This window comes from Podarcis gaigeae, assembly GCF_964106915.1.
Source record: "Podarcis gaigeae genome assembly, chromosome: 5".
NCBI lineage: Eukaryota > Metazoa > Chordata > Lepidosauria > Squamata > Lacertidae > Podarcis > Podarcis gaigeae.
The window spans coordinates 23,105,630-23,133,110 of record NC_139681.1 but is presented as its reverse complement, the minus strand read 5'-3'; the positions used below and the strand labels follow the sequence as shown (position 1 = coordinate 23,133,110).

Here is a 27,481-nt window from a genome sequence, read left to right as displayed (position 1 = left end):
GAGGCAGTGGAAGACAGGAGTGCCTGGCGCACTCTGATTCATGGGGTCACAAAGAGTCAGACATGACTAAACGACTAAACAACAACATATGTTATCTAAAAGTGGTTCCTTAGTGTAGTGGCTGAAAGACTGAGCTGTGCACCAGCAAGTCCCAAGTTCAAATTTTGCCCCTACCGTGAACTAAGTAGATACACACATATGCAAGAAACCAGCTTGCTTACTTTGAACAAGGAACCGCACAACGCAACACAAGACTCGCAGTACATACTGCTGTATACAGAGATACGAAATAGCTAACAGAAAGGCAGCCATGAGGATAATGTACATAGAGCAACACAGGGAGTTAGCAGGTGCTTGGCTGACATCTCCCTGATGGGGAATGTAAAGTAGCCTTGCCAAGTCAGACCAGCACCCATTTAGTCCCACATTCCTGCTTCCGAAAGAAGCTGGCCGGATGCCTCTTGCCACTCACAAGCAGCTGGGTGTGAAAGTGATCATAATTTCAGTGCTAATATATTAAATCTATATGGCAGTCGGAAACCAGAAGAGACGAGGCAGCAGTCTGTTCAGCACCTTCTCCCCCATATAAGTTGTCAGGCTGTGAAACCGAGCCCAGGAGGATTTTTATCCAAGCCCAACATGGCCCGGATATAAGTAGCTCGATTCCTTCCGGCTGCCTGGCTGCTTTCTCCCTTCCTGCCACTGTCAGGCAGCTGCCATAAAGCAGTGAGGCTCAGCTCGGACTGACCCTCCACTTGTAAGCACTTGGTGGAGCAGAATATAAGGTGTCCGGGCCCTGCTGTTAGCTCAAGCCCTCCAGCACCATCCTAATGCAGGAAGAGCTAAGTGTCTCAGGAAGTTTACAGAGGAGAAAGCGGTGGTATGTGTAAAGCTTTATGCCACTGTGAATGGCACAGACAGAATGGATAGAAATATTTTCCCCTCCTCATAGCTCTAGAATACAGAGTTAGGGAATGAAACGGGTTGGCAGTAGGTTCCAAAGAGATCAAAGGAAGTATTCCTATACACAACAACACAATTTAAAGAAGCCATTGCTTCCTAGTGGTGTAGCAATAAAACTGCTTACACATTTGTAAAGCTAAGCAGGGTCCAGTATGGCTTCAAATTGGATGGGAGACTGTGTGTTGAGGCAGGGGAATTGACTAGAACTAGATGAACCGCAAGGACCCTTCCAACTGTACAATTCTATGATTCTACGGGGATTCTATGAAATTCGCATACATTTCAGTGGCTTTTTTAAAAAAAATGCTTAGACAAATTCAAAGAGGATAGATCTTTCAAGATGTGTTATTAATGATAGCTCTATCCAAGCTCATTGTCCACTGAATGTCAAATGCTAGGGACATCCAGCAGGAGAGCGCTGTTGCCCTTAGGCAACTTACAGGCCTGTGCTAGAAACCAAAGGCTGATGGGGGCAGATCCTCAGTATGATTGATCCCTCAGGACTCTTCTTCCACCTGCCACTTATGCAAGGACACTCTTGTCTACACCAGCACCTTGCTCTGATCAAAGAAATAGCTGACCGGCATCCCAGACTCATGTATTAATTTTCATAGCCCTCAATCAGAAGAAAGGATGTAGGCTGCACCTCTCCTCATTCTCGTTAGGAAGATTGTCATACTGGTGCAGTCTCAGATTTTAAATGACTCAAACATTCTGCAAATGGGGATAATGAACACTATAAATCTGACATTTACAATGCTTTATGTGATTTCCCAGCAAGTTCCTTTGTCTCCTGTTTATGATCAGGAAGAAAGAAAAGGAGCAGCCTCCCTCAAGCTGCAAGAATATGCCAAAAAGATTACTGTTTAACTCTGTAATGTGTGGTAGTGCACGTACTTGTGCATCATAGTATTCCTTACGTAAATATCAATGTCATAATCCTCCCAACAACATAAAATGTTATGAATACACATTAATTACAGGGGAAGAGTTTAAGCGTATGTTAGTAAGAAATTTTAGATGTTTTGCTTTTCTAAAGTGCTCTGCTGCAATATACACTCTAATTGTTCTTTGGTGGAGCCCCTTTAGACCTCCAGAAAAATCAGGTGCTAAAACCTCTCCCTGCCCTCCTTTCTCGCTTCCTCTGCCCTCACCACACCTCATGCTGCTGTGACAGCAGCAACGGCTTTGGCAATGGCAGAGAGGGATTGGCAAGAGTGTTGCCCGTGTTCAACACCTCTGTTCCAGTGGGGAAATGCTTCACAAAGGATCCTCTGCTAAGTGCAAGTGCTGGTTATAGGCACCAGCTCATACTCCTCCAGTGCTTGGCAGTGGCCATGCTGGAGGGGGGAAACAGAACATTCCTGGATGAAATCAGAAACTGGGATTGTTTCTGCAATGCTGTGAATGTCCTGGGAAAACAGAGACACTTGATGGGTATGGAGAAGACAGCTGGAAGCTAGCTCTGGTTCCCCTAGCAAGCTATAAGAAGTTTGGCTCAGGAAGTGCAGGGTGTGTTGGTTCAAAGCACCTTGAAATGGAATTGGTTTGGAGCCTCTGCAGCCCCTCCAGTGATCTCTTCCAGTAGCACCTTAAAGACCAACTAAGTCAGTTCTTGGTGTGAGCTTTCGTGTGCATGCACACTTCTTCAGATCTGTGTATCTGAAGAAGTGTGCATGCACACAGAAAGCTCATACCAAGAACTGACTTAGTTGGTCTTTAAGGTGCTACTGGAAGGAATTTTTTTGTTTTGACTATGGCAGACCAACACGGCTACCTATCTGTAACTGAACCTCCAGTGATCTGTCAGTGTTAAGAAGGGTAGGCAGTCACGACTTCCGGTTGGTCGCCCGTTATGGGGGACAGGAGCTCTTTCACGGAAAGGGCGCTGGTGCTTTGAAGGCAGGGGAGAACCGCTAGAGCGCTGTGGTACCCCAAAAAAACCTCAGATCGAGCGTTCAGAGGACCTGGTGTTCCTGCGGGTGTCTGGAATGACTCCCCCGCTCCCTGGTAAGCTCCTAAAAGAGCGCCAAGTGCGAGTGGGGTCTTGGGAATAGATTCGCTCCCTTCATTGCACGAAGCTCTGAGTCTGGCGCTCATAAGCGGCCAATTCCTCCAAAGAAAAACTGATTTGAAAATCATGAGTAAAAGGATATAAATTTGATAAGCTAATTAGGAAGGAAAGGGATTTAAAAATGGAGGTCGATCCCTTCCGCTGAATGAAAGTGAAAGCAGCTAACGTAACCAAAGCCGCGACTTAAAACTTCTTTTTTTCTGAAAACTTTCAAGTAAACTTAGATTCCCCCTTTCTAGCAGGGGGGAGGGGGTAAAAGACTAACTTTAAAAACTAATTTCCCTGAAGAAGGGTAGGCAGTGGCAACTACCAGGTGAGATGCAACTGTTAAGCAGGATTTGCACAAGAGAGGGACCTTAGAGGCTCTCTCCAAGTCTCTGCTTCACTCACAGTAAGACCCTCTCCCCAGAACAGCACCCAAGAGGAAGTGAGGGAAGAATGTTCTGTTAGGCAAACAGAAATATTTCTGCTGATTGAATGATCTTCTTTATGTTGCACTGAATATATTAGGGGGAAATGCAAAATTGGAATATTGAGGGAAATTGCATACAAATATGTGTATAACTAGGAGAAATTTGCAATAATTTGCTGGTTAATTTTCACGAGGACTTCAAAAAAATCACAAACTGATATGAAAATGTGGGGTAGTGAAAAATTAGACACTGAGAGAAACTGAAATGGACAGATTCATTCCTAACTCCTAGAGAGAGGCTGATGCTCATATAGATGCTAAATGTATTGTGTGAACGGGTTCCTGGTGACTTAAAAGTTAATAGTTAATATATGGATGTTGTAGATCAGTTTTGTAAGTGTACTCAAAAGTTACGACAGCAGTCACGAAATTCAGACGCCTGCTTCTTGGGAGAAAAGCGATGACAAACCTAGACAGCATCTTAAAAAGCAGAGGCATCACCTTGCCTGATGTTGGGAAAGATGGAGGGCACAAGGAAAAGGGGACGACAGAGGACGAGATGGTTGGACAGTGTTCTTGAAACTACAAACATGAGTTTGACCAACGTGTGGGAGGCAGTGGAAGACAGGAGTGCTTGGTGTGCTCTGGTCCATGGGGGTCAAAGAATCAACAACACTCTTCAGATTATGAAAGTTCCTTCCTTTTCACTTGGAGCTCATTTATAGTCACTACAGGCAAACAGGAAAACAACAATGTAAGCAGTTATTGACAAGCCCACTACAAAATTCTATCACAAGCTGCAGATACCGGAGAAAAGGGGATGGTTTTTCTTTTTAAAAGGCTGTTCCTCAGGGCCGTAAAACAGCAAAGAATAATAAAATGCTAGTTCCTCTGTATGAATCACTTAACTTCTCTTAATTACTTGAGCAAACCATATGATTTAAAAAAATTATTTTACATTTGCAGACATTAACAAAGCTATATGGTATATTGCTGAAGCTGATAAACAACCTAAGTGATGGTGGCAGTAGTCATTTTGAAAAAGAGAGATGCCTCCATCAAACCATTCCAAGAGGCTAATTTGCATCCAGGCCTGCTGAGAACCCCTTGCTCCCTGCTGTCCTCCATCACCATAATGGAGAGCAGCAATCCACACACTGCAAGGTACCAAATCCATATAACCTACTTTTAGATAATTGCTCAAAAGAGATAGCATGACGTCACAAAACCAATTCGCTCACTCTTTTACTACAGTGGTCCTACGGCATGCGAAGAGTTCTCATCTGGCAATATGCACACACATAGGCACAGAGTAGCTGATTCAGATGGAAATAAATAGCTTAGAAAAATGAAATCATTGTTTGATGTTAATTCAAAAGCATCTCCTCCCCCCCCCCCTTGCTGGCAGAAAGAAAAGCAACCTAACTCCAACAATGCAATGGCGCTCCTAATGATATACAGTGGTACCTCGGGTTAAGTACTTAATTCGTTCTGGAGGTCTGTTCCTAACCTGAAACTGTTCTTAACCTGAAGCACCACTTTAGCTAATGGGGCCTCCTGCTGCTGCCACTGCACCACCGCTGCACGATTTCTGTTCTCATCCTGAACCCGAGGTAATATTTCTGGGTTAGCGGAGTCTGTAACCTGAAGCGTATGTAACCCGAGGTACCACTGTATAACTCTCAGACTCATCTTTCATTAAAATGGGGACAACAATCAAATTAAATTGCATAGCTCCTGCTTGTCTTTAGTTAAATAATGCAACATTATTCAGGGTGGCTTGATCAAACTATATTTTATCACTAACTGGGCAGCTAAAGACAAGTTTCTCAAGCAATACCACTGAAAGTTCATCTGCCTCCCTTGCACCTTCTCCAGATGTGATTCGTTATCATATTCAAACAGAAATTTTAAAGTGCTTTTGCAAATTTACATCTTTGTTTACCCTCACAGCAGCTCTAAAACATCAAATGCCACCAAATCCTTTTTTACAGATAGAGAATAAGGCTGCATCGGGCTTTCTGCAACCTATAATTGTGCAAAGGAAGAAGAAGATTTTATACCACCTGAAGGTAGGACTTTATTCTCTGTGGCAGCATTCCTGGCTTCTCATAACCCACCCCCAAGAGCATACCACATAGAATTAATCTATGGTTTTGCAAATGTAAAAATTGCCATATCCCTTTTTGCTGCATTTGTTTGTTCCATGACGTCTCTGTGTGTCATTTAAAATTGGTGACGGATCTAGAGAGCCACTGGATTGTATGTTGCTGTTTTTTGTAAATAAAGAAATCGAAAAATCAGACATGGTGCATCTCCTCAGCATCCCTGCAGCCCTATACAAACATATGTAGGAACGGTCTTGTCGGTTGTTGCGCCCGCCCTCTGGAATGCCCTCACATCAGTTGTCAAGGAAATAAACAACTATCTGACTTTTAGAAGGTATCTGAAGGCAGCCCTGTTTAGGGAAGTTTTTAATGACTGAATTTTTAATGTATTTTTAATATTTTGTTGGAAGCTGCCCAGAGTGGCTGCAGAAAGCCAGCCAGGTGAGCGGGGTATAAATAATAAATTTTTATTATTTATTATTTATTATTTATTATTATTTATTATTATTATTATTATTATTATTATTATTATTATTATTATTATTTGGCTGTTACCTAACAATGAGTTAAACCATAGTCCCATTTACCTCAGTATTGTCTATCATAGAATCATAGAATTGTAGAGCTGGAAGGAACCCTGGGGTTCATCTAGCCCAGCCCCCTGCAATGCAGGAATATGCAGCTGTCCCATATGAGGCTCGAACCTGCAACCTTGGTGTTATCAGCACCACGCTCTAATCAACTGAGTGCTGATTGCAGAAGTTCTCTGGAGTTTCTGACAGGGAGTCTTTCCTAATCCTACATATCAAGGAGCCACAGCCCTTTCGGGCAAACATGCATGAGCTGATGGTGGGGAGGGGTCAGGGAACATACAAAACCCTGACCCCAACATCCTCGTGTGTGAAGGCTCCACTTTACACCTTGTGTCGGCACAAGGCATGGCTGGCCATGGCTACATAGACATGGAGAAGACAAAGCGTAGCCATGAAATTCACTGACTGCACCACTGGTAAGTGTCACCTGTAGCTTGTTCCCTACTGTTCCCCCATCAGGATAGTTTTGAAGTAAGGCCAGTGCACACTGGGACATATATGTTTAAACTATTTCCATGCCACCAATACTAAAAGTTTGTGGCAGATTTGCAAATCTGGATCATTTACAAGTTTAGCGTTTTCCCACCCCCATGAGCTCTGGGAGCAAAACTCTTCAAAGTAAGAAGCAGCTACTCTCATTGGTGGTTTCAGAACCACCTTAGTAAAAAGAGATCAATACAGATCCTGCCACATCGTGGTTGCAGTTTTGACCATCCAAAACGTCCGACAGACCATGACAGGGATCCCTCTTTCCACTGCAGGGCTACAGTGTCATTTTAAAAAAGGAACTTGGTATTTTATTAACTTATTATTAGTGTAGCTTATCTTTTTATTTTTATATAACCATCATAAAGTGACCTTTAATGTATATTAATGTATCTGAACTGATAATTAACTTAGGTGCAAAAAAGCATATTTTTATTACATTTCACTTTACACAGAGATATGCTAGTGTTGAGTAATTCATGCACCGAGATGGTGCCAGAGTATTTGTGTTTATAGGTGCAAAACCAGGCATGTGTGCATCTTGGCATAATATAACCACAATTCAGCTTATAGACATTATTCATACTCAGTGCTTTCCATAAACTTCTCATCTTTTTCTTTCTGACAGCCTGATCGCATGTAGCATCCTAATAAGAATTCAGGAGCAAGATTCCTGGCACTGATGTTCAATATTAACTTTCAAAGTGCAGCCTTGCTATTGTTTAATATTTCAAATGTTGCCTTGTGTTAAGTGTGAGACAGGCCAGGAATGGCAAAGTAGAGGCAAGCAGTCTCAAAGAAGGAGACTAAATCATAATTTCACTCACAACCCTCAAAAATATTTGTTTGTTTGCTCATTATTCTATATATTTTAAACATTCATATGCTGCTCAAGTCATCTAGTCGAAGATACAAATATAAGTGAATCAATTTTTACATTCATTTGTGTAAAAGAGTAGTCAGTGGCAGAACAAATTATGGGATGCGGGTGAATGGAGGAAGAGGTTAGAATTATTTCACTTGGTGATATTTTATTTGGCTATCATGGTTTCTGGGAATTGCAGGTTGAGGGTACTGAGAAATCTGTGAGGGGGGCAGGGGCCATGTGAATAGAAGCTGTAGAACCCAAGATTCTCCTGTTGAAAGGAAACCACTTGAAATCTCTGAGACCACTTTAAGTCGTTTAAGAAAAGAAAAGAAAAGAAACCATAACAAATATTTAAAACAAACCATCAGTGTTCTAGCGCACACTGCTCGGTGGTCCCCACTTCATTCCCCTTCCACTCCTAGCTAGCAAACCACGAGCCTTGACTTGTTGCATCATCCAAACTCATTGTTCTTTTCTCTCCTTACAATCGTTAAATTGTAGCCAAGATTTGTTGCTACTTTACTACTCATGGTTTGTTGGAAACAAGCCATGAATTGGGGTCAGGCAACATGACAAGCCCAGACTTGCAGTTTGCCACTTCCAGAGCAGTTTGGCCAGGGAGCAGGAGAGGGGGAAAGTGAGAACTTTTGATCAGTCTGCACACTGCACATGTTAAGTCACTGTTAAAAAAATGGTATATTAGAAAAATAGGTAGCTTGTCCTCAACAACACTTCTATACCTAATGGCTGGAAAGTGGTCAATTTAGCTCCAAGTTGTAAAATGGGATCCAGGGGATATCCAGAAAATTACAGGCTGATTAATATAACAGTCCACCAGAAAACTGGTGGAAGGTGTTATTAAAGCATTAACAGCATACAGAAGACCAGGTCTTGGGGCCAATGCTGCAAAGAACTTCTCTGTGTGTGACATAACTCCCTCTTCCTCTCCTGCCCCTTCCAGCCCTCAGTGTGACCTCAAAATCAGCTCTGGGTATGGGAACCCTTCAAAGCAGATTTTGTGGAAATGCTGGGCTGGGCAGTGGAAATGGAAGTCTCATTGCACCCATAGAATCCTGCTGGCATAGCGCTGAATACCACCTTTGGTGTTCTAAAATGGTACGTCCTGTCTCACTAACCTTTTAGAGTTCTTTGAGATTATCAAGCATATAGACAGATGCTGTCCAGTCAATACTGTGTACTCAGATTTTCAAAAAGCTGAATTCTCCTACTTTCCCTCCAGGAGGAATAGGGCAAGAATTTTAATGTGGTTCCAACACACACACACACACACACACACACACACACACACATACACACACAGTATCTGCTTTTACCAGCCTCTTTGCTATTAGGCTTCATCAACCTAGCTCAGTAGCTCTCTAATTTATTTCACTGGGCCACACTTTCAGAACAATAATTTGCTCACCCGACACCAATTTTTTATCGATAAGAAATACCAAAAACAGCTCCTAGCAGTGCCTAATTTATAACATAGAACGCAATAGCTTTATAATATGATAAAGCAATATTCTGAAAGTATAAAAAGATGTAGCTACATAAGAACATGAATCATTTCCCAAATATAATTCTAAACTAGCCTCTTGCATATGTACCTTAAGTATTTATACAAACTCAATGAGAGGTGTGAGCTTGCTTTTGCCGGGTAATCTCATTAGGTCTAATTTGAGACTAACTCTTTTCTAGAAGATTTTATTAAAGCTTTTTCAAAATACAATAAAATAAAAACTTAATCTAATTAAAAACAAAAGCAGAGAAAGAAATAGGAAAGAAAATGCGGAGTCCTCTCTCAAAGGTAGCTCTTAACCCTTGTCACTCACAGAAAGTGGTGGACCCTCCCAGCTCTTACCTGAGAGCTTTCCTTTCTTCTCCCAGTGAGACAAACAAACTCTCATCTCCTCAACACAAAGAAGCCTTTCTCTTTTCTGATCTTTCATATTCGGCAGAGTTGAAAATCCCTGTTCATAACAATCTGTCGTGGAGAACTCTAGAAGAATAAGCAATGCTCTCGCTCTCATTTTGAAATGATATCTATTCATATTCTGTAAATATAAAAGAATTACTTTGATACTATACTATACTACACTGAAATATCTTAATATTTTTTTTAATTGTCCTTGAATCTTCCTTCCATGCCTTTTGAGAAGCACTAACCCAGATGCATGAATAGGTACTGGGATGGAAGCTCCAATCTCATGTAACCTACCTTGCCTTTCTTCCTTTTATCAATTTCTTTTGAACACTTCCCCTCCCCTTATTCAGATAGTCAGTCACTTCATTTTCCACTTTGGGTTAGCCCAACACCAAATGACACCACCAGACAAAACCATTTATAAGCACGTTCAGTCACAGCTGAGTTGGATGATGTCACATAGGCATGGAGCGGTATGGAAGGTTGGGCTATCCTGTAGCTCCCAGTTACATCAACAAAGCCAACTAAAGCCCACTAGCCATTCATGGTAACCCAATGGGGACTCAATAAACTACCTGTGCTTTGTTGCCTGTATAGTATTGTAACCAGATGCCAGTGATCAGTGGTCAGTCCCTGGCTGACCACAAGAGGTGGTTGATGTGCTCTGCTGAGCTTGGTGGGTCACAACAATTAATGCAAGTCTACTGTAACCTTTGTCTCCTAAACAAATGTCTAAAAACATAGTTCTCTCCAAAGCAATGTAAAGGGCAGGCATATTTAAGTATGTTCAAATAGGGAGGAGTTCTCATCCTATTGATATGTGGAATACTATGAATGCACACTCTTTCTCAATTGCAACTGAAGTGGCTTTACTGCTCTACACCCGTTAATAACACACACCAAAATTGCATTTCCATTCCTTCCTAGAGGCAGTTGTTCAAAGGAGTAAACATACCCCGCTGATCTTTAATCACTGCTCAGCAGTAATGAGGCCATCTATTTCTATAGCTAGCTGGCCAACTATCAAAACCTAAATCTTGCAAATACTGTACAAAGCCACATGCAAACAAACAGCCATTTGATGAATGGGCAAATATTTCTTAAGACTTTATACTACAGAGGAAATAGTCACCGTTAGCACTTGTGCACAATAAAATATCTTATTGTTAGCACATAAACTAGACTGGATATGGAATGTGCAAGAAGAATCTGCCCTCTTTTCTACGCCATTATTTTTTTTTATTCAACAGGTGCGGTGAATATTCATTAAGAAGAAGAAGAGGAGGAGGAGTAGGAAGAGGAGGAGGAGTTTGGATTTGATATCCCGCTTTATCACTACCTTAAGGAGTCTCAAAGCGGCTAACATTCTCCTTTCCCTTCCTCCCCCACAACAAACACTCTGTGAGGTGAGTGAGGCTGAGAGACTTCAAAGAAGTGTAACTAACCAAAGGTCACCCAGCAGCTGCATGTGGAGGAGCAGAGACGCGAACCCAGTTCACCAGATTATGAGACTACCACTCTTAACCACTACACCACACTACACCAACCTTGAGTATGACTCAGCAAGATGGCATGAATTTGTGATAGACAAATATAAATCTTAATCAAATAAAAATAAATCAGCCCATGTTCATCAGCCATTCCTGGACAAAATCTTGGTGGTCTCCAAAAATACATTTGCATTTTACTTCTCACAGGCTTGGTCCAATCTAAGATAAGAAACCATTAACTTCAGTGAAGGACAGGGGTGTTAAAGGATTTCAAAGAAGAGCACTCACAAAACTGAGTGCTGCTATTGTGGGTCAAGCATGGCTCACTCAATCACTCCTTGAGCTCTTGCTGCATTTGCCTGCACCAAGACTCCCCTGGGGCAAGAGGAGGTGGCAGTGGGTGGCCTAGCCCTTCAGTGGCATGTCATCTCCTGCTGAGGATTACAAGTACTGACATGAAAGTGATGCTCTTTGCACCAGTTTCCATGACTCATGTCCAGAGTTAAACTTGGTGGGCCCCTTGGAAGTGAGAAGGAGCACAAGATGGGTGGAGGTGGAGGTGACCGATGCTTCAAGCACCCATTAGCAGGGATGGGTGTATATGCGAATCTCAGTTTCTCTTTTTTCCAGTCTTAAATTCAGTTTTCCACATTTCCACATCAGTTTGATTTTTTAGAAATAAAATCCTCCTGAAAATTCACCAGCATTTTTGTGCAAATTTCTCTGAAGAGACAGATTTTTGTGTGCCATTTCCACTAATGCACACATCTTTACAAAGCAATTTCCCCTAGTATGATGCACTGCTATGTGCATTTATGTATGTGGTTTACCCTAGTTATATGCATTACTGTACATATTATTTGGAGACTATTGCATTGCAAAATTCAGAGAGGTGCAAATTTACATAAGTTCGCCACAGAATGTGAATCAAATGGAATTTCTCCTCTATCTCTGCCCATGAGTGTTTGCCTGCACTCTCTCTTTCTCTCTGATGGAGCACAAGAAACACAAGTAACATGGCAATTAATCCTTTCCCTCAGAAATCAGAGGGGAATTTTGGAGGGATGACGGCCTTACTTTGCAGCATTTCTCTGTTATTTTGAGTGCAGCCCATGTTGCAATCCTAAGCACTCTTACATGGCAATTAGCCACACGGCAGCTAATTGCACTTACTTCTGCATCATACGCACTATCAGCTTATTAGTTAACCACTGAATACTTAGCCCTGCATCACTAACGTAAAAGGTTGTGGTTTCATTACAAACGAGAGGGTTGTTGCCAAAAATATGAACTTATCAATTTTGGAGTATGAATTGGTCCAAACATAACCCGCAAAATGCACACCTGTATTATGAATTGAGCACCATTTCCCACAAATGCTCCCACCATGTGCCCTCCAAAAGTCCTTCTCCAGCTCAAAACACAGAAACGAGATTCTGCAGATGCATGGCCAGTAGCTTTATGGGCACTTACGGAAAAGTCATATCCCTGACTCTCACAAAACTCTTGTAATTGGTTGCTGGGGAAACTGCAGAAACTACAAACTACTTTGGAGGTCCACGCACAAAACGTATTTATTGTGAAGCCTTTACTCTCATGCCATAAAGCCCTTACTCTCTTGCTAATTGCTATGAACTCTGTGCCCAGACCCCATACAAATCTACAGCTCTCTTGTTCTCAGGCATGCTTATTTTATGAAGCAAGTGGCAAGGAAATCCAGAGTGGCTCTTCACCAGGGCTGATGCTTAAAGCTACAATTACCAACACTGTAAGCCGGAAGAGAGGTTACGGAAAATAAATGGTTCTCCCTCCCCAAAAAAACCCATGTCAGTACTTGCTATGAAAAGTGTTAACTACCAGCTTGATTTCATATCAAGCTGAGGAGGAAGATAAGGAGGTAACTTGAACTTTACAACACTGTGGCAGCTAGGCTATATTACACCACAAACACATGCACACTTGTCCTGCTGCAATGGGGGCAAGTTAAGGAGAGTTCACCTCTCACTGACTTTTGCTTCTTTATTCTGAAATTGAACCAATGCAGAGAAGGACAAGCCTCAGCGCTATTCAGGTTGAGCAATTCATATTAAGACAGTCGGTATTGTCTAGTACAGGGGTCGCCAACGTGGCACCCACAGGTGCACATGCACCCAAAGAGGCCTTCCCTTTATTCACATTGCTGGAATAGGCTTAAAAGAAGCATTCTGATGTAACAATGGAATAGGCTTGAGTGTGTGGCAATGCATGTGTGTGTGTGACACTCACAACAAGTTTCTTCGTTGTGTAAATATGTCCATAGGCCCCCAAAAGTTTGGCGACTGCTCATGTGGCAGGCTAGCTAAGAGGCTCGGGAATCACAGGTTGTGAGGAAGCTCTGTTATGACCTTTTAAACATCAGAGAACATATCAGAACCTCTGATTGTCTGATCACAAGCTGCTTCCCTCAATAGCTGAGCTGTACAAATCAATAAGTGTGCCTTCCTTCACACTAACACTTGTACATCCCTAGAGATAGCTTGTACCTGTGTTTAGTGTAAAGCATATAGGAACCTGGCATATTATGCTCCAAAGCCCTCCATTTCCCTGCCTCAAAATGTGACTTGTGATCCATCTTCTTTCCCCACATTTACCAAAATGTGTGGTCAAGACACATTTGTGGTTAGGACTCATCAGTCTCACTCACAGCAGGATCAATGAGGCTGGAGGTGACATGCCCTCCCATGGGCAAGAACTGCAAGCCCCACTTTAGATGTAGCAGCACAAGGAAATCTCATTGACATGAGTTGTCTTTTCTCTGCTTGCATGTAACACACGGGTGCAGGTCCAGGAAACAAATGCGGACTTCCAAGGCTCTCCCTCCCAAGACACAACACCTCTTTCCAGGCAATGTCTCCTATCAGAGCTGCTTTGTTTCCTCCTTGAGTGATTTTGCCTGACTGGAATGTGTCCTTGAACTCTGATAATGCCTCTTGCTTGTCTGGATGGGAGATACAGAGGAGTGTGTAAGTGTGTGTAGACTCAGGACTGTGGTGGTGGGACACAGGGAACCAGTCTATGCAAAGGACAAGCTGGAAGATGACAGATGCAGAATGACTGAGTGATCAAGGGGGTTCAGAAGAAGGAGGCCCTTCCAGGACAGGGCTGGGTGCTGAGTCTCTCAGTAAGAGTGCAGACTCAAACAGAGAGGAGTCAGAGGTTGCCAATGCTGCCCAACAGCAAGGAAGTCCCAGGTCTGCTGGCTCTCCTCCTCCCCGACACACTGCTTGAGGGGAGTCCTGCATGTTGCTGAGCAACAGGCCAGACGGGCCCAGAGAAGAAGTCCGCCCCTCCGCTGCTTTCTACGTCTGGTTGGGAGAGTGAGAGGCTAGAGGGGAAGGCAGGGTGAGTGGTCAGTTCCAGCAATGTCTTTAGCTAGGTGAGATGAGCCAGAGGAACTCTACTGTGTTGTTTAGTTTCTGTGAATAAAAGCTAATTGCATTCCATGTCTCAAGTTCTTTCCTGACCTGTGGATGACCTGTACTTGCCTGACAGCTCCTTGATATCTGCCCATTTTCATTTCTGGGCTACCTTCCAAGTTGACAAGCTCTACCTGCCCCTCACTTCCCTCTACAGCACAGGCATTCTTGACCATTGGACCCACTACTGGTCATCTCTGCTCACTCCCATCAGCTACCCTCACCTGGTTTAGCTAGCCAGTCAAAACTGTTTCCTGGAGTATGACTGCTGTAACATGCTGACAACCTCTAGGAGCCACAGGTAAGAGTTGAGTGCAGGGTGGGGACCAAAGATGGACAAACTACCCAAGAAAGAGCATGATGTGTCCCTCACCAGAGGTACTCCTCCTCCCCTAATATCCCATATACCCCAACAGTACTCACCAATATGACTGTGCTAAAAGCTCACTCTAGGAATCATTATGCTTTAAAAAAATCTGTGGGTGTTATCTAAGACACAATCATTTTTTTCATCTGCACAGCTGCACATACACACACAGCGCAAGCAAGAACAAAACAAAACCCAAAACCCACAGACATATTTGAAACTGATAGAGCTGGAGATGAGGGCAACAGGGAAATATCAGCATGGGATGGAGTTCTGTGTCGCCTTAAGGAGGACTAATCATTCAGTCACACAAGCAATTTTCATGATGCCTTGTTCAATAAAATAGAAGTGCCCTCCTATCTTGTATTGCCATGGTTACGGGAGAAGGGAGCGAACGTATCTGATACAGGCAGGCAACTTCCAACTCAAAAACTCTCAAAACTACTCCCCTCCTTCCATTATTATTTTACCACTTTAAAAAGAATCCAGAGACTTGTCTCAGAAAGGATAACACATACAGAATAAGGTGGAAACTAACTAATAATAACAGACTTCAGGGGACTCTTAGCATGGTGCTGTTGATGGCCCCAGAACCTCCCCAAAACATGCAATACAACTGCACTTTTGTGTGTGTGTTGCTGCCACTGCCACAATAGCACCAGCAACACCACTTATAGCCACCCTCACTGAGTTTCAGGGTTGCATTTTAGTGGTAGATTTCATCAATGTATGGGCGGGGCAATTTAAAAGGTGTTTTGGGGAAAAAATTAACGGTGAAAAGCCATGGCATATAGGAGCCAAGCTTGACACCCATTCACAAGCAGCAGCACTCTTCACCCACTGCTAAAATGGCAGTACAGGGATCCCATAAGTAAGACAATAAGGTAACAGAGCTGGGTTGGGCCAGCTGGGGCCCTTCTGAGCTACTGGGGTCATTGACCAGTGCCTGACCAGAGACTGGGAACCAAAAGGCAGAAGAAAATTTGGTTAACTCTGTGGAAACATTTTATTCTAATATGCAACTAACATTCAGCATTAATGGATTTCAGTAAGTGAGCAAGTAGAAAGTTCTGTTCACCATCTCAGCTGTACCATGCCATTGATTATTAACAGATTTACAGAAAATAGCATCAAGATGGAGACCAGAAGAGTTAAGGGCAAGGTAATTTGTCCTCAGCTGTCACCCATATGTCCTTTGTTTGTTTGCGAGTCAGTTTTCGTAAGTAGGGTTGACAAGAATACAGATCAAGGCCATAATGGTTCATTTATTATTTCCGTGAGTGGGATATGAGAGTGTTAAGCAGAGAAGATGACCATCAGACCCTGATGGAATAATTTATAGGATGACTGCACCGTACAAACAGGAACAGTTTGGATAAGTGTGTTTCTGCCCGATAGCACTCCTGTTTATAGGATATCAGCAACATGCTGGCATTCTAATGAGGGACAAAATAAGATGACGCACTAAAAACCCCATCTCCTGAAGATGGACCAAAAGCTCAAGTTTGGGAATCCTCTGAAAAGCAGGGCCTTCAAAAGCTTGATTTTACAAGACCACCCAAGCCAGCAAACTAGATACTGAACTAGTTAGATCTTTAAAAAAAATCCTAGCACAGTGAATACGTTTCGGCAAGGACTGAAAATAGTGAGTCAGAGGATAATCAACAACAGGAGTCCATATAAAATCTAGACTGGTAGCCCACACTCAAAAATGGGCAAGGAACCTCAGGCTTCTCTGTCTGGTCCTCAGGCCACGTCAATCCCCAGGCCATACTACTTTCCCTCAAACCACACCACCTCACAGGCCCCCTTCTGCACCTGTCTAGAATGCTGAACTGTGATAATGCCTCTTGTTTCCCTGATGGAGGATGGAGAGCTGTAGGGGAGTTGTTTAGTACAAAGGTAAGAGGACATTTGCTCTTTCTGCTGCCTTCTGGCCCCAGAAGGTTGTTCAAAAGGGAATGTGGGCCAAGGTAGGAAAGGGTGTATCAATTCTGTTCTATAAGGGAAAAGGATGTACCCAGTGGCTGAAGATCAGGCCAGCAAATGTAAGCACACTGTGGCCATATCAGTTATGAGCACATTTCCTTTGATTGATTAGTTGCTATGCATGCAAATAACAGGGGAGGAGTGCTTTCGTGACACCAACAGTCGCTCCAACAACATTCACACTCAAAACTGGGCTCTCTGGTATTTTCCTTACGTTTGAGCTGAGGGTAGGGATTGGTGCTATGACCATTTTTGTCACAAAGGCAAAAGAAGAGGGAAGCAATGTTTCTTCTCCAACGCAGATCCCAAAGTAGAGCCACTGTGTGATAGATTTTAAGCAGGGATATCACCGAATTTCTCCTAACTCTATGGCATATTTGGCACATATTTGGCATAACATCCAAAGAAATCTGAAGAAAGCCAGAGGATTTGGCAAGATGCTGGTTCCTACAAGAGGAGTGGGATATTATTATCTAGGTTTTGCAGTGGCCCAGAATACTACATCATGATCTAAAGTGCAGCCAAGCCAAGCCCCAGCTTCCCAACAGTAATCTCTTTCCTTCCGTTTTGAAAGCTAAATGCACTTGTGTTTCCAAGCACCAATATAATTGCCTCAAGTAAAATACAACTTGGCAAATAATTTACATTGCAAGATTGTGAACACTTAAGTGCAGCGATAAGCTTCCTGGCATGATCAACTAATGCAATCTTACCATTACATGGATCTGCATTGCAAATTGCTCTTTGGAAATCATAATATATTTGTTCCAGAGAAGCTTAAATGGGATGCTTGGATATTCAGTAAAGTCTGCTTGCTTCATCACTGTGATATATAACACACACAAGCACACACTTTCTAGGAAAGCAAGACAAAAGTTTCCTTCTTGAATTAATCTTGTTGAGAAACTCATGTTGCAAGTATGCTGCCAGGGCCTTACGATTTCTCTGAAAAATATATTGTTGTGCCATGCCTAGCAACTTTAAGGGCTTGCTAAGCTTATGGATATCATAATTTCACCTGACAGTCCCAGTGGGCATTCAGGTATAGTAGAAAAGGCTTTAATGGTCCTTAATGGCTTAGAATTTTAGGCCTAACTCTGCTCCTGACCATAGCTTTTCACCTGCCACTAAGGTCTCCCCTGAACAGCCTCCCGTCGGAATCCCTTTTCCTTTTGCATCCTGCCTTTTAGCTCATAAACCTGAGGGCAAGGATTGACTCATTTCTGATCTTTGTAAGCTGCTCCGCAAGCCTTTTCTTGGCTGAAGAGCCGGCTAAAAATGCTTTAAGCAAATAAACAAAACAAATGAAACAGTACTTCCCTTTGCCCATTCTGAAGCTACTGTCAATCAATTTTATTGGGTGGCCCTGAGAACTTTTGGAAGACTGTCAAAGGTATTTCACGCCGCATCATCCATATGTTACAGCATCATCATCACGTAACACAGGGGTGCCCTTGTGTGTCCCATCCTGTCTATTCCAAAGAGACATAAAGTAGCCCCAACATCATGGGGCAGTTGTAATGCTCTTTCCCACGAATTTGGAGGAGGAGGCTGCAATCCAATGCACAGTGACCAAGGAGGGAAGAGAAATGAACAGGTGCATATCATTGGGCTGCATGCATTTGCTCAGGATTTTCTGTCACAAGAGGTCAGGTTTTTCCCCAGCATCCCTTGCAAGGCTCACAAGCAGAGCTGTAGCAGCCAGGTGTCAGGGACTAGCAGGCGCCAGGGAGTGGGTGTAGCCAGAAGATGATCCAGGGGATATGGGTAGCAATTTATGGGGTTTTGTCAGGAAAGACAGGATGCACCAGGAGTTGAGGGAGAGATGGTGCCTGAAGGGAGGGGGCTGCCAGAATCACCTCTGTTTCCTCCCCCATTGTCCACTAAGACTAGAAGGGACTTGAAGACACACTGGCAACTTCCATGTAGGCTTAGGCCCACACTGTCAGGCGAGGGTACTTAAGTTTTGCAAGCGGGCATAGTCCCACCATTGCTCAAACAGTCCAGCTCAGAGCACAAGCCACCAGAGAGGCGTTTGTGTGTTTAGTGCACCAAAGAACTAAACTACCTGCTGTTTGTCCTCCTTAGGCTGGGCGTTCTCAGGACACCAGTTTTACAACTTGCCGCAGACAAGCAGCTGCCTTTGAGAAAGCCAAAAGAAGATGGTGCTGCAGGAGGAGAAATCTTCCTCGTGACAGAGAACCAGCCTAGAGGTTTTTGTTTGTCCATATGAACTGAAGCATTTTATCTCTGTTACTCATGACAACAAAGAAGCTGGTGAGGGTTGCAATGATTATTTTCTTCATATAAAGAAAAACAGGGTACAAAATGGATTATTATTCCATAGTGTAAAATGGATTACTTTATAGGCTCCTGACAATATCTTTCATGTACAGTCATTTGTCTAGTTTATGAAATTGTTGTCCATATCATTTTCTCCAAAGCTTTTATCTCTTCTAATGGTATTCAGCCAACCCTCAAAATGACTGCTTTCTCAGATGCTCTTTCTATTGCCGCTGTGCTCCAGGACTTCTGCTTAGAAGCTTCGCCAACCTCTTTTCTATCTCCTTTCCACCCTCCATTCATTTTCTACACTGCGTTGGCTGTGATCCAGAGAAAGGAATAAGGTGGGTCAAGAGAGAAATTTTCTCATGGAATGGCAGCAGCAGAAGCAGGAGGAGGAGCTGAATGCAAAAAGAAATGAATTATTCCCTAACTGAGCTGCCCCTAGCTGTTGGAGCTGGTGACCTACCTTCAAGATGAGAAAGCTAGCAGGCTTTGACCTTGAATATATGAATGGAGAAGATCAATCCCTGTGCTATATAAATAATAAATGCTAATAACTTTCCATAAATAAATGCCATCAGCTATTTATTTGTGCAGGGGGTGGGGGGAAAAGGATTTTGAACACAATGAAATTGCAACCCAATGAGCAGCTTGATAGAGAGGTAGAAAGAGATCTTGATGCAGCCTGCAAAGATCAAACAAACTGGTTGAGACTCTTTTCTTTTCTTTCAGCTAGCATAGTGGTTCGTGTAAACCTAAGACACATTATTAACTACAGCATAGATCTAGACAATTTGAAGCTACCTATCCACATCACATTTCAGGATTTTGTGACAAGCCGTCTCTAGAGATGCCAGGGATTTAACTTAGAACCGTCTGCAAGCAAAGTAGATGTTCTGTCACAGAAATAGGAGACTTCTTTAGATTCTGGGATTGAAGAGGTAAGGGAATCTGGGAGAGAGGAATTGAGGCTTTGAAAGACAGCAGAACAATGAAAATGGTGCGGGAGGGGGTGTCAGGAAAGTCTGGGCAGTCTAGATGAATGATGAAAAGAAGGGAAGGACCTAGAGAAGGAGTGGAGGAAGCAACTGAAAGAGAGGTGAATAAGCTGAAGAAGTGAGCAAGCTCACATAACAATTTGAAATAAGTAGACCAATAGTAGTTAATATGGTGCCTTCCAGATGTTTTGAACTACAGCTCTCATCAGCCTCAGCCTGCATAGCCAATGCCCAGGGATGCTGGGAGTTGGAGTCCAAAAAACCTGGAGGGCACCAAATTGGCTGCTCCAAAAGCCACAGCCTTGGTTGCTGGTATCTATGGTCAACTAATAGCAGTGCAATATGTGAATCTGCAAAAGGATATGTATAATCATTTTTTGAGAGGGATTTTTTATTTAAAAAAAAGGTAAGAGAATGTACTGAAAGTAAGGGGGATTTTAACAAATGCAGTGCTAAAAATAATTATGTTCATGTGCGTTACAGATATTCTTATCACACAAAAGTGTGCCACTGAAATGAAGGCTCTATTGAAAAATAAAGTTCATCAGTTTGGCTCTTTTCCTTAAAAAGGGTATTTATAACTATGTCTTATAGGTCATTAAATCCAGCAAAAAGAAGCAGTACTTATTCCCACAGAAAATTTGCCAACATTTGGGGGCTATTTTAACATAGTATATATTACCCAAATTTAGTTTCCTTCTCTGCCACATCCCCTAAACAGTGTATCAGTTATACTGGGCAGCCATGGGGAAAAACTCCTGGCAAAGAATTAAAGTACTAATCAGTTTTTGCTAATTGAGGTTACCTAGATCATGGTATACAGGGACAACAAATTACAAAGGTGACTATGGCATTCAAAACACATATGTTAAAGTCAAAATTAATGGATATGCAAAATTAAGTTCACTTTCTTATCGATTTCTCACAAGCTGCCATCAAAGATGATCATCAGTTAGATGTCAGCAATGAATGCCTCAAAAAGCAAATGGCTAAGTTTCCAATGATATAGTCCAATTAGATCCTAATTATTTACAACCTGTCATTGGAGTCAATGACGGGAAAGGAATTCCTTTGGTCCACTTTTCACAGTGGACTAACTTGATGCTACCAAAGCCCTTGCAGATCACAATGCAATTCCCAGTCAGATTATGCACTTCTCTAGATTTTGCATTTCAGTTTTGGTGCACAAACGGTGCATATAAAATACGTATTTATGCAAAAAAAAAAAAAAAAAAAAAAAGTGCACAAAATGCATATTTTATGGATGGATGCATTGAAAACTGCGTATTCTACCTAAGAGTTGAACAATTTAAATGCAAAAGCAATTACATGATGCAGTGTGTGCACACACTATTTGAATGGCAGTGCCCATCAACTTTGGAGGGGCCCCAGCCCCCTCAAATATTTCATTGTAGGGGTCGGACCCCCCACAGCCCCTAAGAGTTGGCTTCTATGTTCAGGTGAACCTGCAGGTGAATCACAGCACAGCACTTTAGAATTGCAAGGGGATAGAGAAGTTGCCCCACCATAGCACTCAGGTGCTCTGAGTTTTAGAAATCCACCACATGTGTGTGCATGCAGTAAGCTTGTATGTGTGGCCTGTAGAAGTTTGAGATTTGTCCAACCTTCAATGCGGCCCTCAGGCTGGAAGGGGTTAGCCACCTGTGTCTTAAAATTCCTTTCCATAAATTGAAAACTTGGGAGTGAACCCTTTCAAAACTTTAATTGTAGGCAACCCCCAGTTTGTGCAGGGGTTGTGTTCCATGTCATCATGTGCAACAGCGAAGTACATATAAGCCCATTCTTTTTGGGGCACTTGCACATCGCTGTGATGCACACACTGGCGGTTGCACATCAATTGGACATGCATAAATTGGTCCTTACCTGTATATGTATGTGAAGCTGAAAAACAGAATGAGTTCCTCATTATCTGCTTAAAAAAAAAAAAAATTCCAGTCCTTGCCTTCACATCCCCCTTCATTTCACATTCATGAGGCCTAGAAATGTACTTCAGGATAATCAAAAAGATTCAAAAGTGTCTTTGGGGCTGGAAGCAAGTTACAGTAACACCTTGTCCTTCCCTGTTCTACACTAAACTACATCAAAACTTAGGGGTACTCTCCAATTTTTCACCATTTAGAAATGCACTTCACGAAATGATACATACTTTAAAAATCTCTCACGCGCATTTGTTAAGGACTTTTGAAGGCTTTCAACCTGTGATAATAGAAAGTACAACAAAATGTACTTTGTAATGCTAGTGTAGGCACTCAGGCTGGAAGGTAATCCAGATACGAAATACATGTTATTGCTGGAGCAAGAAAATGGCTGTCTGAAAAAAGCAGTTTGTACAGAAATAACTGGCTAACGGCAACTCCTATTTGCAAATAGTCAACATATGCTCCATCTGCACTATATATTTAAACAGTGTTTTTTTTTTTTCTTTAAAAAAATGTACTCTCATTTTGACTCAAGAAAATCACCATTTTATACTTCAAATTGGGAAAAATAAATACAGTAAATAATAATAATAATAATAATAATAATAATAATAATAATAATAATAATTTATTATTTGTACCCCGTCCATCTGGCTGAGTTTCCCCAGCCACTCTGGGTGGCTCCCAATCAAGTGTTAAAAACAGTACAAATGGATAAAAGTACAAAGATTCACAAAATGTTTAGGGGTATGTGTACCCCTGCATACCCCCAGAAAAAAGCACTGCATTTAAAGCAGTATCATACTGCTTCAAACAGTCATGGCTTCTCTAAAAGAATTCTGAGAACTGTAGTTTATTGTCGGTGCTGAGGGCTGTTAGGAAGCCCCAATTCCCCACACAGAACTACAACACCCAGACTAGCTAAACAAACAATTCTTCTTCCTAGGGAACTCTGAAAAGTGTAGCTTTTCATAGAAAGCTGAACAGTGAACAGTGTATATGGTCACTGACGATCTCACACTAGAATCATGGAGCGATTCTCTTCCCTTTAAAGCAGAACCCTTCCTGTATATTTCACCATATTATGTAGCATGGTTGACAAACTTTAAGCTAGAACCCTGAACTGTAAAGTTCCTTCCTCGCCCTACATAACTGCATCTAATTTTTTCAGCTGAGTTTATTTCTGGGTGTTGTCTATATTTGCTTACACAGAGCTTTGTTTTTGTTTTTTTAAAAAAGCTTTGAAAGAGCATTCGATCCACTATGCTGAGAATAAAAAGCAGCCACGTCTTACATAAATACCTTTATATTTCTTGTTGCACAACTCAACTAACACCTCCCATTAGATGTTAGCAATCCTCCAGGTCAGGATCTGTGATGTTGTTGCTGGGGGAGGTTTACCAGAACAGAACAAGTACATACAGTAGAATCATTTGAGATCTGATATCTGTTCTTTGCGCAGTTGGCTGGGAACCAGGGCATCACTCTGCAGCCTCCAGATAATTATAGATTTGTGTATACACATTGAAGAGCTAAAATCTGGAATATGATTCTTCTTCAATTCTTCCCACCAGCTTTTCCATCTATGAGTATACTTCCTCGTGTAAAAGCACAACTTGTAGAATGTGGTCAACAGCGATTTTTCTTCACGTGACTTTGGCACCATATTCTTAATTCTGCTTTCGTTTACCGAAGTTTACTTGAGTCATTTTAAAAGAAATCATGAAATGTTGTCTTCATTACCTACTTGCAGGCTTTCCACAAGTATCTGACTGGCCACTGTTGGAAAAGCAGGATACTGTAGTAGATCAGGAGTGGTGAACATGGTGCCCTTTCAATATTGTTGGATTACAACTCCCATCAGCCCTAGCCAATATGGCCACTGGTCAGGGGTGATGGGAGCTAGATTCCACATTGGCTACCCCTAGGCTCAATTGACCCTTGCTCTTCTCCAGCAAGCAGGGATGGAAGAAGGCATACATTTCCATTCCAGACTGTATTTGTCACATGCAGCACCATTTCCATTCTGCTACAGTTCACCCTCCATCAAAAACCACATTATTCGTCTGGCTGTATGCTGTGGTGGTAGCATGTAAATTATGTATTTTATGTAATTAATTAGGGAACTTATGGTGCATAAGTTACATTACCATTCCATTATTCCACATCATTCATTTCAGTGCAAAGGAAACACAACGCAAATAACAGCGTGGAATCTACTCAGTTACATATTGTTTCTGGACTCAAAGCAACAACAGTGAATACTGATCATGTTCACTGGATTGATTTCCATTCCGAATATGGAGTGAATAAGCAAACACCAATAAATTCCACTCCCAGAATCCTCTGATATCCTTATTTGGCCTGCACATTTATAGAGGCCAACAGGTTGTCTTTAGGATAGACTACCTTCCTTCAAGCTAACCGGAAGAAATAGAAGAATCCAGGAAAAGGATAAAAATGAAAAAAGCGCACAACATCCAGGGGAAGGTATGCCTAGAAATGATAGGAAACAAAAGGTATTTAATTGGCTTTACATTTATGAGGGGCAGGTGGCAGGAATCAATGTAAACATATATTCAGAGAGTTTGGACAAGGGAGAACAACTTTCCATTTACAAGATTGTTTTTCCAATGATGCAGTTCTTATAAAACATTAGGCACAAATCAGGGGTGAAATTTTTACTGGTTTACAAGCAGGGACGAAGCCATGTGTAGAAATGAAGTAGACAAAGAAATTCTTTCCCCTGTGATATCAGCAGGACAACTTCTGCAATTAGCTGCTTTGTTTTTAAATAGAAAAAAAGTGAGATAGACATTAACAACAGCGACTGGTAACAGAGATGAAGTGTGAGCATGTGCCTTTTCTCCAACAGCGTTTCCTACAGTGGCTTTCAAATATGTCTTTTCACATTGACATCACACCTGCCATGAAACCTCTTGGTACACAAGAAGATTTGAGGGCAGGGTCAGCTAATCGGCAGACCACAGCCTGTATCTGTTTAGATCCATTCTAGTCTTGTTTCAGGCCTGGCCATGGGAATGAGTTGTCCTTGGTCTCCCTGATGGATGAGCTTTCTAGAGAGCAGTGACCTTGCTTCTGCTTTTTGATCTCTCATTGGCTTTTGATATCACTGCTTGCTTTTTATACATGCAAGTGCGAGTCAATAACTGTATATTACAGCAAATGTGATGGAGAGGACCAGGCAATGCAAGCTGCTATTCTTTACAGATTGTTCTATGAAGAGCAAAAGACAGAATTTTCACACCTCACTGCTGAAGCATTCAGCATTTCAGAGAAAGATGAAAAGGGAATGAATGCTAAACTTAAATTTGGCCTCATTTTTTTCGAGGTTAAAAAGCTGGGTCCTGAGTCTGAAAGGGTTGAATTCTAGAGCAATAGAATGACCAGTCCACAGCAGTAAGTTAAACACGAGATCAGTGGCATCAAGGCCACCTCCCATTTTCATGATAAATGCTATGTGACACCTAGTGGCCTCCACTTGAAGGCCACCTGCAAACTCTGCCCTTCCAACTGGCAGTGATTACCATTTGTTGTCATATCAGTTAGTTTAGCAGGAAAAAGCAAAGAGTTCCTGTGTTCTCATAACACTGAACCATGATTTAGCTTTATGAGAATGAGCTGCAATGAACTTTGGGCTCCCTGGCTCCCCCTCCTTTGGCACAGCCACAAGGAAGTGATTACTTGTGCTTCAGATTAACCACATTTGTTGAAACAAGCCAATTTCATAAGCTATGGTCTGAAGCTAGCCTATTTCAACAAACCGTTGTTAAGATAAATGGCAGTTTGTTTGAGTTCAACAAGCTGTACTTAATCCAAAATAGAAGCGAGAGCTTCTGAACTCCTCTTCACAGTCACACTGTGCAAATGCATCCATTGCTTTGAAAACTAAGCCCATATTACATGGCTTCAGTACCTCCAAACATCAGAAGCGACATTAACCCATTTTGAAAAGGAGCAGGGCAGAATCTGAGAGACTAGAAGGATTCTTTATTGAGTCTCACTTAGGTTTATTTCTCTTAACTTGTCAGAAAGGGGCATAAGCCTTTTTCATACTTTTACTAAAGATAGCTTATTAAGTGCTAAATTTTAGCAAATACAGGATTTATCTGCCCATTTCAGCAGGCACCTACACTAATGTTCACACAGCAAAACACAAAGCAACAAAAGAGCGTTAACCTTTTATAGCTTCTGTTTGCTCTGAATAAAATCACTTTTCTTATTAGTGCGGCTAAAAGCTCTACCGACAGTAAAGTTTTAACACACAAACTGTGCATTCCATTTTATTACTGTGTATACTTTCTAAAAGCATGCCTTCCTGTATCACCACAAACATTTAAGATCACATCTAATACTTTAGATTTTAAGTGACTATCCAAGATGAGATAAATAGTGCTTCAGGATTAAAGGAACTTAGTGTAAATAGCTGGTGACAAACTGAGGCCGGAACTATACATTACTAAAGATGCCCTGAAGATATCTTCCATTTCCATTTTCAGGCTGAAATCAGTTTGTTCAGATAATAACAGTCCTTTCATTTTGAGAATGCTTCCCCCCCAATCCTATCTGATGTCACTGTTTTCCCTATCTGCTGTGTCTTTGTTATTCTTTTCCAGATTACCATTTCAGTCTACTTGTCTACTTCAGAGATGGGGAAGCACAGGCCTGGAGGGTCACATGTAGCCCTCAAGATCTCTCTATCTGGCCACACCCCCTTTCTTCAGGCCGCACTCCTCACCTGCCCTGCCTCAGACAATTCATGAGTGTTTCTGCCTGCCTGGAATGTGCCCTTGATCTCTGATAATGCTTCTTGTTTGGCTGATGGAGGATAGAGATTGGCTTGTGAGTGTGTGAAGAAACTAGCCTACTGCACACAAAATGTGCATTTGTTACTTCTGCCTCTGACTCCACCAGCCACTGGCGTGTGGCCCCTAGAAGGTTGCTTTGAAATGCCTTTTTATCCTAGCAACTACATGGGCAACTGACATGAAAGGTTTCCCCATCTAAGGGAGAAAGTAATGCCTTTATGACATCATCTGCAGGCATTACACCGCTCCCCACCAATGGACAAGAATTCTGAGATGTGGGGATTGGTGCATTGGCTAGTGATATCACAAAGGCAGTACTTTCTCCAAGCACAGCCACTGGAGCAGGCTAGAGCTGAGCCCGACTGAAGGGAGGACAGGAAGGATGCAGAAGTCTGAAGTCAAGCCAGGGGACAGACGAAATGTCTTGCCAAGGGGCTGAGAGCAGGGATGGAAAGAAAGATGGGGTGAAGTCAGCTGAGAAAGGAGGGCTAGGGAACTTAGGGTTCCTGTCCTGCTCATCTTCAGTCCATCTTTATGATCACCTTTCCATATGAATTCTCAAAATCTGGGAATTCACAAAAGGTACCAGAGGAGCCATACGACTGATCATTCATTATTTTTTATAACGTGAAGCAATCCTGTTTGTTTAAGCTGTGTTTCAATGGGTATTGTGTAATATATTCTGTCAGTTGT

The 27,481-nt window shown here is 42.2% G+C and overlaps 1 protein-coding gene and 1 long non-coding RNA gene across 4 annotated transcripts in view; both read right to left on the bottom strand.

Annotated features, from left to right (window-relative positions):
- The window catches only part of NRG3 (neuregulin 3), a 579,635-nt gene that overhangs the window by 527,832 nt on the left and 24,322 nt on the right, over positions 1-27,481 (bottom strand). The gene's annotated exons all lie outside the window — the stretch shown is intronic.
- Positions 24,626-26,952, bottom strand: LOC310845502. The gene is made up of 2 exons (XR_014564813.1): positions 26,719-26,952; positions 24,626-25,196 (listed from the first exon to the last, which is right to left on the bottom strand). It is a non-coding gene; the product is annotated as an uncharacterized lncRNA (long non-coding RNA).